General features: G+C 47.9%; 1 protein-coding gene across 3 annotated transcripts in view; it reads right to left on the reverse strand.

Annotated features, from left to right (window-relative positions):
• Positions 1-9,356, reverse strand: part of NCALD (neurocalcin delta) — a 382,803-nt gene extending 373,447 nt beyond the window's left edge. The window contains exons 1-2 of one of the 3 annotated variants that reach the window (XM_032316829.1): positions 9,274-9,356; positions 450-522 (exon numbers count right to left, since the gene is read on the reverse strand). The gene's annotated coding sequence lies outside the window, so the exon portion shown is untranslated. Of the gene's footprint in view, positions 1-449; positions 523-9,233 lie in introns of all 3 variants that reach the window. The other 2 variants (XM_032316832.1, XM_032316830.1) reach the window with 2 other exon arrangements.
• Between the last annotated feature and the right edge of the window lie 933 nt (positions 9,357-10,289).

Here is a 10,289-nt window from a genome sequence, read left to right on the forward strand (position 1 = left end):
GACACCATTTTGAATTTTTTGAAAAAAATTTTTAAGACGTTATTTATTTATTTGAAAGAAAGCAAGTGAGTGAGCACAAGCAGGGGGAGGGGCAGAGGGAGAGGGAGAAGCAGACTCCCCACAGAGCAAGGAGTGTGACTCCATTCCAGGACCCTGGGATCATGACCCCAGCCGAATACAGACGCCAAACTAAGCCACTCAGGCACCCCGAAATCCTTGATAATTTTTAAACAAGGGCCCACAGTTTTTTCATTTTGTACTGGGCCTCACAAATTAAGTAGCTGGTCTTGGGCAAGGCAAACCATTTCTTTAGCCGGTGAGACTAAATTCTGGTAAGTATCACAAGATTCCAAGTATCTTATTCAAAGCAAACAGACCCAAAGTTAATATTAACCAGAGTCACAGTGATACAGCAGAATATATAGCATAATAGTGAGGGGACACTTTACCTTTTCTTTTCTTTCCTCTTTCTCTTTTGAAGTCAAACAGCAAAGTGGCTGAGAAACCAAACTCAGCTGCCCCCTGGAGAGAAACGGAACTTAATTATGACAGCCTTTCCACAGCACAGAGGGAATGGATTTTGGCTCTTACCCAGTTAACGAGATCAACGCAGACAACCAAGCTGAATAATTTATGTCCTGAGTGGCCTCTCTGATGTCCCCCATTGGATGGGATATGGTCTTCAAATTAGCCAGGTAATTGCGAAAACTACCTCTGACCTTGCCTGGGCCCCGCGTACTTGGCCCCAGTCTGGGATAAGGTATTGAAAACACATGCATAGTGCTCGCTTCGGCAGCACGTATACTAAAATTGGAAAACACATGCATAGAAGCCTCGTCAATGGGCCAGCAACACTTATAAACCGTATTTCTAAGCTAATGCTTTTCAAAAGCCTAGAAACTGAAGCCTACACTACTGCTGTTTCCCTTTCCCAAGAGACCCCAACCTCCCTAGCCTTCCTCAGAGTAATTACCATAGTGAGATTGTATACCCAGGTGAGAAGCCAGAACAGGGCCCATCTCTTCTCGTTTCCTCCAAGGCCACAGGGCAAAGCAAAGCACAGAAAATTTCCATCCGAGGCAGGGATCAAACTGGGTTTTTTTAGCCTCTTTCACTCACCTCTCCGTGTCAGAAATAAGGGATGGTAGATTTTAAGTGTTTTGTTGTTTAAAGTTAGAATAAAACTTCAATAGATCAAATCAGAAGGATTTACCAAACGCTGACTGTGTCAAGGAACCTGGAATCCAGGACGTACATCAAATCAAGGGGCATTATGACAGAACCAGAAGATTAAGGGTTCCAGTGTACTGTCATGAGCCCTGTACTGGGGTGAATGGTGGCCCCCCGCAAAAGACATCCACCGCCTAACCCTGGGAAGAGGTGAATGTGATCTTATTTGGCAAAACAATCTTTGCCAAGGTCATTAAGGATCTTGAAGTAAAATAACTCCAGATAACCCAGGTGAACCCTAAAGCAAATGCTAACTGTCCTTATAAGAGACACCCCAAGAGGGGAGGCCACGTGATCACCAAGGCAGAGATGGGTGCGAATCAGCCTTGAGCCCAGAAATGCCACCAGCCCCCAGCCACTGGACCAGGCAAGCAAAAATTCAACCCCACGAAGCCTCTGGAGTCTTGGCCGTGCTAATACCTTGATTCTGGACTTCTGGCCTCCAGAATGGTGAGAACACACATTTCTGTTATTTTAAGCCACCCAGTTTGTGGTAAGTTGTTACAGAGGCCACAGGAAACTAACCTAAACCCTCAGCCACATGGTTCACCCCTGGCCTCAGCTTCACAGCCTCCAGGCATGGAAAATATGAGGCCCTCCAATGCAACAGGGGCTGACTTCTGACCCCAGAATAGGTCTTTTCTCTGATGCAATGCTTCGTGTGTTTGTAGACCACAATAGCTGAGTTCCCACAGAGTTTTTTCTGGCTAGAGAGCCTTTCAGTCATGCCTTGGGGGAGGTGGGCTCCCCACACATGAGACACTGCTTTCTGCATTCATTCCCTCCTGCCAAAATAGCACAGAAAGAAATACCATCTCCCTTGCTCTGGACACTCTTCTAACATCGCCCAAAGTCTCATTAATGTTTAAGCAGCCAAGTTACATCGTCTAGTCCTTTGGAGCTTTCCACTAAAAGCAAAACAAAACAAACTTCTTTCTCACATGTGTTTCAAGGACATAGTTATCACCCCCACCAATTATATAGAAAAGATTTTTTTGATCTAAATATAATCATTCAGTTATGAAACGTGCATATGAAATACATGTTGGCCTTTGTTGGGGGGAAAGGGGAAATTCTGAGCAGTCACTTACTGTACTTTTTGACAACCAAGCCAAGTTTGTACAGATCAGATTATTTCCAAAGAATCAAAACACATAGCTTTGGGGAAAATCTAACATTCCAGATCTGACTGGATGTACACTGGAAATGTTTCTGACTGGGTTTGAATCCCAGCCCCACAACTTATTGGTGACCTCAGGTAGGTCATTCAACCTCCTGATGCCTCAGTTCCCTCACCTGTGAAATAAAGATCATCAGATCGCTCCCTCCTGCTGAAGTCTCTCTGCTTTCCTCCCCATATCCAGCGTCCTCCCTCAGCCCTGGGAGGCTGACTTCTACCTACAATCGAGCCCTTATATCAACAAGTTTTCTTGCCCTCTGGACAATTGGGAGGCACCAGGAGAAATCAGAGAGGGGAAAAAAGAGCGATTGGGGACTCACTTACCTGCATGCCTCTGTGCCAGGCCACTGTTTGGCAGAAGCTGCATTCCTCTACTAAACAGCCATTCCAGAAACTTCTCTTTCACCTCACCCTCTCAGGGCTGGTGTAGTGAAGACCAAAAGGCATTGCTGGCCACTCTTGGCGATATCCCTTAAGGCTGCCCACATCTTTGTAGTAAATAGTCCCCTCACTAAACTTTCTTCAGTTAGACCCCAGGAGTGTGTCATTGGCCTGCTTGTGGGACCCCGGCAGAAACCCTCTAAAAGATTTCTCAGAATTGATTCAGTTAATGTCAGAACATGCCATGTTCACAGAAAGAGCATCAGGGCATCTGTAATCATAGTTGTCACTATTAGCAACAGCAGTCCACTTGTCTGTGCCCATCCTTGGTCAGGAGATAGCTCAGCGCCACATTTACCTTTCCTCCCCAAGGCCAATACCATTTAGTGTGGCAATAAATATAATATCCTCGGTTGTACACACATGGAGAAAACCATTAGGTTCTCTTTCATCTGAATACTTAAAATAACCCCCTAAACCTTCCATTTGTCTTTCCTCGCTTCACTCTCTGTTGTGAGGGAGTGATCATGCCAGCGCCACAGGGCAACAAACACTCAAAAGTTCCTCCGGATGAAATTCAGATTCTACTACTGTCCTTCCCAATTTGATCCCAATCTACTTTTGAGACTACATTAAACATTTCACACCCACTAGGATGGCTATTAAAAAAAAAAAAAACACCTTAAAATAACTAGTGTTGGCAAGGATAGAGAGGAATTGGAGCCCGTGTGCATTGTTGATGGGCATGTGAAATGGTGGCTGCTGTAGGAAACAGTACGGCAGTTTCTCCAAAAATTAAACAAAATTACCATATGATCCAGCAAAATTCCACTTCTGGGCATATCCCCAAAAGGACTGAAAGCAGGGACTTGAACAGATATGTGTACGTCGATGTTCACAGCAGCATTCTTCACGGTAGCCAAAAGGGGGAGGCAACTGGAGTGCTCACTGATGAATGAATGGATAAACAAAACGTGGTGTAGACACACAATATCATATTATTCAGCTTCAAAAGGGAAGGTCATTTGGACATATACCACAACATGAGTGAGTCGGGGAGACAATACACTGTCATAAACCAGTCACAGAATGACAAATATTGTATGATTCCACTCAACACAAGGTACCTAGAGTAGTCAAAGTCCTACAGACAGAAAGAGGAATGAATGATGGTTGCTGGGGGATGGGGGTGGGGGGGTGAGGGAGAGTTTTTGTATACTGGGTATAGAGTTTTAGTTTGGAAAGATGCAAAAGTTCTGGAGATGGATGGTGGTGAGGGGGGCACAACAATGTGAATGTCCTTAATGCCACAGAACTTGACGCTTAAAGATGGTTCACATGGTAAATATTGTGTTATTTGTATTTAACTGCAATTAGAAAAAATAGCATATTCAGGAAGCACTTATTGCTTGCCTATCACACAAAGCACTGTGATGGGGATGCGTTGGGAAACAAACAGGGAGGTCACTGTCCCCATCAAGGGGGCTCTGCTCCTGTACCTCCCCCGACATCACACTCATTCCAGTCAACCTGTCCTCTAATTATGTCTTGCACTTTCTCATGGAATATAAATTTCTTAAAGGTAGGGGACTAGATCTTATTCATCTTACACCACTAGAACTTAACACATGCTGAACATGTGGAAACTGCTAAAAAATCTTGGTTGAAAATGTAAGTAAAAATCCAGCCAACGAAGTCTGTGTCTTCCTTTTCCTCATCTCTTCCAGCCTGCCAATACTTAGCATTTCTTGAAGTTAGTTAGCTATATTTTCAGATATAAGAGATTAGGACTTTTTACTAAGCTCACTTTAAATTGTTCTGTTCACAGGGCACCCGGTTGGCTCAGTTGGCAGAAACTCTTAATCTCTGGGTCAAGAGTTCAAGCCCTGCGTTGGGCATGGAGCCTACTTTAAAAAAAAAAAAAAAAATTGTTCTGTTCACAAATAATTCTACTAAGCATATAAATTGTGGGTTTCAAATTAAAACTCCGCTCTTCCCTAGCCATGTGTCCTTGGGCACGTTATGGAGTGTTACTAAACCTGTTTCCCTCCTCTATGAAGGGCGAATGTTAGCAGTACTATGGCGGACATCTGTTGCTTTGCAATCCATCATCTATTGGCCCGTCTCCTGGTGACAGTGTAACAGTGTTCTCCAACAGTGTTCTCCTGGAGAACTACCCTGCTCCCTGCCCCTTCACCTATGGCTCAGGGCTAAAACCTGATCAAGCCCAAGCTCAGCTGATGTGTGGCACTGCAGCCACGGGAAGAGGCACTGGACCCAATCAAAGCAAATAAAGCCATAGCACTGCAAGAAATGCTGGGATAGAGTCTCTCCCTTTCAGGCTGGATTTAAGCCCATAATGAAATGGAACCTAAAAATGGTGTCAACTTCAAGAAGGAAACCAAGAAATATGGAGAGAGAAGTCAGTCCGTGGTAATGATGCTTAAGGTCTAGATCAAACCATACCTGAAGTATCTTCCCCTGGACTGAGGAGTTATAAAAGCCAAAATAATGTTCTTTTTTTTTTTTTTTTACTTGAAATTATCTTACACTTGCAACAGAATAATAGTATAATAAGTATCTCCTGAAAAAATTACTACAAAGTTTAAATGGGATCCTTATGTACATACACAGTACACACTGGATAAATGGAAGCTACTAATGTTAATGGTAGTAAAAATTAACCAGTATGGTATGGTAGTGGTAAAAATTTCCTGGCTTCTTCTTAGGTTGACTTTTAACTCATGTGTTTTCTCCCTGATTTCTGCCTTCATTATCCTTCCATGATACTCTCATGGTGATAAAGATAGAAGGATAGTAAGAATAAAAATTATAGGCCCCCACTTCCTAATCCCATGCCCTGACAGACATCACTAATTGATCACAGAGCTCTTTAATGCTGAGCCTGGATCCAGCTTTGGATTCCTATTCCACCCAGCTCTCCAGGTGGCCACTACCACTCAATCAAAGATGACATGAAAAATGAAACCAGTGGGGGTGCCTGGGTGGCTCAGTTATTAAGTGCCTGCCTTCGGCTCAGGTCATGATCCCAGGGTCCCGGAATCAAGCCCCACATCGGGCTCCCTGCTCAGCAGGAAGCCTGCTTCCCTCTCCCACTCCCCCTGCCTGTGTTCCCTCTCTTGCTGTATCTCTCTGTCAAATAAATAAGTAAAAACTTGAAGAAAAAAAAGGAAAAAAAGAAAGAAAAGAAACCAATGGTCTCAGCTCCAGAATAGTAGTTGGCGACATTCTCCTATAAAGAACTGGGTAGTAAGTATCTTAGTCATGGTCTCCATTACATAGTCTTCTTCATATTTTGATTTGTTTTGTTTACAACCCTTACAAAATGTAAAAAGCATTTTTGTTTCCTCGGCTATACAAAACTCCCTGTTCTGGAGCCTTGAAATCAGACTCTGAGATGGTCCCTAAGAACGGGGCACCATCTTAGCTCCCTCTGCACAGCTCCTGAGAACCCAATAATGGAATGCTTGGAAACACTGCCTCAGACAGAAATGCACCTAGAACATACTGAATTGACTGATATGTAACAGAGGAGCTTTGATGGGAATATAGTTCCTGTCCTCTTAATACCAATTCCAGAACAAGCTGAAATCTGTGCTCCAGGGGAAGCCACAATCCAAGGACCATCTACAAAGCCCCTGTGTGTGGTAACATTCACCTCTGCCTTCAGAACCAAAGTCACTGCACAACCTCTTCAAAGAGCTGGATTCCCAGGGCACCTGGGTGGCTCAGTGGGTTAAAGCCTCTGCCTTCAGCTCAGGTCATGATGCCAGGGTCCTGGGATCAAGCCCCGCATCGGGCTCTCTGCTCGGCGGGGAGCCTGCTTCCCTTCCTCTCTGTCTCTCTCTCTGCCTGCCTCTCTGCCTACTTGTGATCTCTGTCTATCAAATAAATGAATAAAATCTTTAAAAAAAAAAAAAAAAGAGCTGGATTCCCACCCCTCCTAGCCCAAGAGATGCCCTACCTTTCTATCAGGGAAAGAAGGGAAGAGTTCAAATCACTACATTTCCCCATTATTAATCTGACCCTTTACAGTTTAAAGGGTCTGAAATGGTTCCAAGATAGTATGCCACATTGCTTTTGACCAACTTCTGGTTCCTTAGTATCTCGCAGAGTTTTTTTGTTGTACAGCATTATACTAAAGATTGGCTTGGTCTTTCTATTATTCTGCACTTTTGTTTCTGGTTTTAATGAAAAGGACTGAACTTTGCTTGACGTTCGTTTACTAATTCGACAAACATTTACTGACACAATCCATCTCTCAAGGCACTTGCAGGTGAAGAAGACGAACACAGATGACAATGCAGGGCGCTGGGAGGGGTATGCACGGGGTACTATGGTCACAGGAAGCAAGAGCAGCTCAGTTATCTGGGGGCGCGGGGGTGGGGAGGCTGCCAAGAGGTCTATCTGTAGGCACTGTCGCTGCTGATGAATAGGGAAAAATTCACAGGAGTCACCCAGCGGAGGAAGGGTGGGAGGAGCTGAAAAGGAGAGGCTCTGGAGATGAGGCTGGGGAGGAAACAAGGGTGAGGTCATGAAATTCCCTGGAGTCCCAACTCTACCCTGAAAGCCACGGAAAACCTCTGAAGGAAATGAAGCAGCGTGACTGGTGTAGATTTTTGTTTTCCAAACGAGCAATCTACTGGCACTTTGGAGAATGGGCTGGAGCAAGAGCATCCCGATTCAGAGCAAGCCCAGTTAAGAAGGCAACTGGAGCAACTCAGGCAAGTGTTACCAACATGAACTACACCAGTGAAAGTAGCCGCTGTGAGAAGGGTTAATCAACCACAACAACAGTGATAACAGCTCACATTTCTGCAGCCCTTACTAATGACAAGGCACTGTGGGAAGTGCTTTCTGTGTATTGATTCATGTTATCTTCACAACAAACCTGAGATACATTTGGTACGGATTATCAACCTCGTGCCACAGATCAGGAAGAGAAGTTAAGTATGGAGCCCAAGGTCACGGGGCTACTTGGGTCCCAGCCAGAACAGTTTGGCTGCTCAGCCCATGCTCCTCACAGCCCCCTCACCTAGCACACTCAGAGAGAGGCAGAGGGTGGGTCCTCAGGACTGGTGCTGACTGGTTGAAATGGGAGAAACTCCAGAGGTAATTTCCAAGGGTCTGGCTTAGGCACCTGAATGAACATTTGGGTTTCAGGTTCTTGAGCCTCCTCCTCTGAAGGAAGCCCCTCCCCAGACCACTCCCAGTGGTCCCCCTCCCATACACCCACACTCCCACCATCACACTACCTCCTTCTCCTCTGCAATCCCTGCACCCTGCATTTGACCCAAAAACACTGGCATCTCCCAGACAGAGCAAAAAACCTCACAAGCATTGCCAATTGGGTCTGAGAAACCTGGACCTAGAATCCTGCCCTTGATAATACAGCTGCTTAAGGCTGTTATTTTTAAATCAGACAAAGCTAGGAAAACTTTGAGCAAGATTGTGTGGTTTCCTTCTCAGCAAGCGAGACCTTGGCAGCCCCCCTTCTGTGTTTCACACCCTGCGAACAGAACCATCATTTGGGGCCCATGTTTAATGGCAGAAGCACACTTGACCGGCCTGGCCTGCAGCTTCAGACAGACCCGCAGGAAGAAAAGTGGCCCCAGCGGGGGGGGAGATCTTCCGAGAGCCAAATGGCTGGCTTTCTTTGGGCTTGAAAGTTAAAGCAAGCATCTGCAGCAAGAAACTTGTGTATTTCCTGCGGACAGGGAGACCTCCTGCCCCTCCCGGGCCGATACAACCCACTTTGCACATCCTGCTTCTCTGGGAGCTAAAAATAAATCGGTATGCACTGAAAAACACTCAGACACATCTCCCCAGCACACCCCTTCCCGAGTCCCTGACGGCAAGAGACGCAAATCTTTCAGGTTCTGAGACCCAAATGCATGCTACTTCCTCCTCTGGGTTCAACCACCGCCTTCGGTGGCTCCGAAAGCCCCCTCCCCTGGGCCCCACTCCCCACACACACCTCCTGCAGCCTCTCGGGGGGCCGACTCTGCAGGCCCTGGAACCTGCAGTGCCCTCGACCCCAGCCCCCGCCCCGAAGGGTTGCTCCAGAGGTCCCCGGGCCACCAGGCGCACGAACGCCCCCTTCCGACCCAGCGCGCCCCCATCCTGCCCGCCCCGCGCCTCAGCGCGTCGGTGTGCAAAGTTGCTCTCTCCCTTCCTGCCACCCATCCTCGGGGTCTTTGGCTTTGTTTTCTTTTCCCTACGAGGCACTGAGGGCAGGACAGGGAACTGACCGGGTGAGCTGCCCCGGGAATGGCTGCGGGGACCGGGTCCCCAGGACCGCGCGGCTCCTCGCGCCCACCCCTGCGCCCGCCCGGCCCCGAGCGCGCGGGTCCCCTCTCCAGCAGCCGCTCTCGGCGCCGCCGGCCCCCGCACACCCGCCCTGGCTGCAACTCCTATGTACCCTGGATGCGGAGAATCGGAGGGAAGGCGCTGCGACTCACCGCCTCGGCCGCTCCCGGCGTCTGTGTCGCCGCCGGAGAGGCGGCAGCAGCAGCGGCGGCAGCGCCTTCCCTCCGCCCGCCTCCCCCTGGACAGTACCGCCGCCCGCCGCGCCCCCCTCCCCTGCCTCGCGCGGTGTCTCGGTCCTCGCCGCCGCCGACCCCCTTCCCCACTGCGACCCCGCCGGCAGCCTGTCTCCCGGGTGGGCTGGACTGCGGGAATGCGGGGGGGGGGGGGGGTCGGGGGCCGGCAGAGGCGCGCGGTTTGCAGGTGCGGTGAACGCCCCGCCTGTTTGCCTGTTCGGGTGCGGCCGCCGGCCTTATCCCCGTGGTGCCCGCTTAATCCTAGCGGTGGCCCAGGGTTCTAGCCAGGCTGCACTCGTACTTTCCCAGGGGTGCCATTTGTTTGCCTGTTCGGGTCGCAGGAGGTGAGATTCAACCTACAGCACCTTTTTCTAGGCTTTGATTAGGACGAGCCTGGGGTCTCTGAAGCAGGGACGTTCAAAGGAACCTTGGAAGGACAGGCCCACGAGGTGGGAGGGGGCTGTTCTTGCCTAACCAATATTTTCTCCACCTGGAGCCTTCTGTGAACAGCCTGGAACAAAAAACTCGGAAGGAGGACATTCCCATTGGAGAACGTCTCCAGAGCTTCCATCTCAACTGCCGGTGATGAGAAGCAAATGTCTTGTCAATTCGTGCCACCCATCTTTATGGATGGCTGCCAACACATGTTCCTGTCTTGCTGTTTTGGCCACTTATGATCTCTTAAAAAGCCACTGTTAACTTCTTGTACTTGTCAACCCCAGGGACATTGCCAGAACCCACAGGGCTCGATAGCAACCAAAATCCATTGATTAAAAATCTTGCTGTTTAAAAATAGAAGAAAAGCCCCATGTAAAACCTTAAAGGCATCGTGACTTATCCATGCTTCTTACAATAACAAAATCTTCTAATATGACTAGTTATAGAAATGAGAGTTAACTTGAGTGTCCAACCCCCCACTCACACTGACTGGAGAG

Source organism: Mustela erminea, chromosome 16 (genome assembly GCF_009829155.1).
Source record: "Mustela erminea isolate mMusErm1 chromosome 16, mMusErm1.Pri, whole genome shotgun sequence".
Lineage (NCBI taxonomy): Eukaryota > Metazoa > Chordata > Mammalia > Carnivora > Mustelidae > Mustela > Mustela erminea.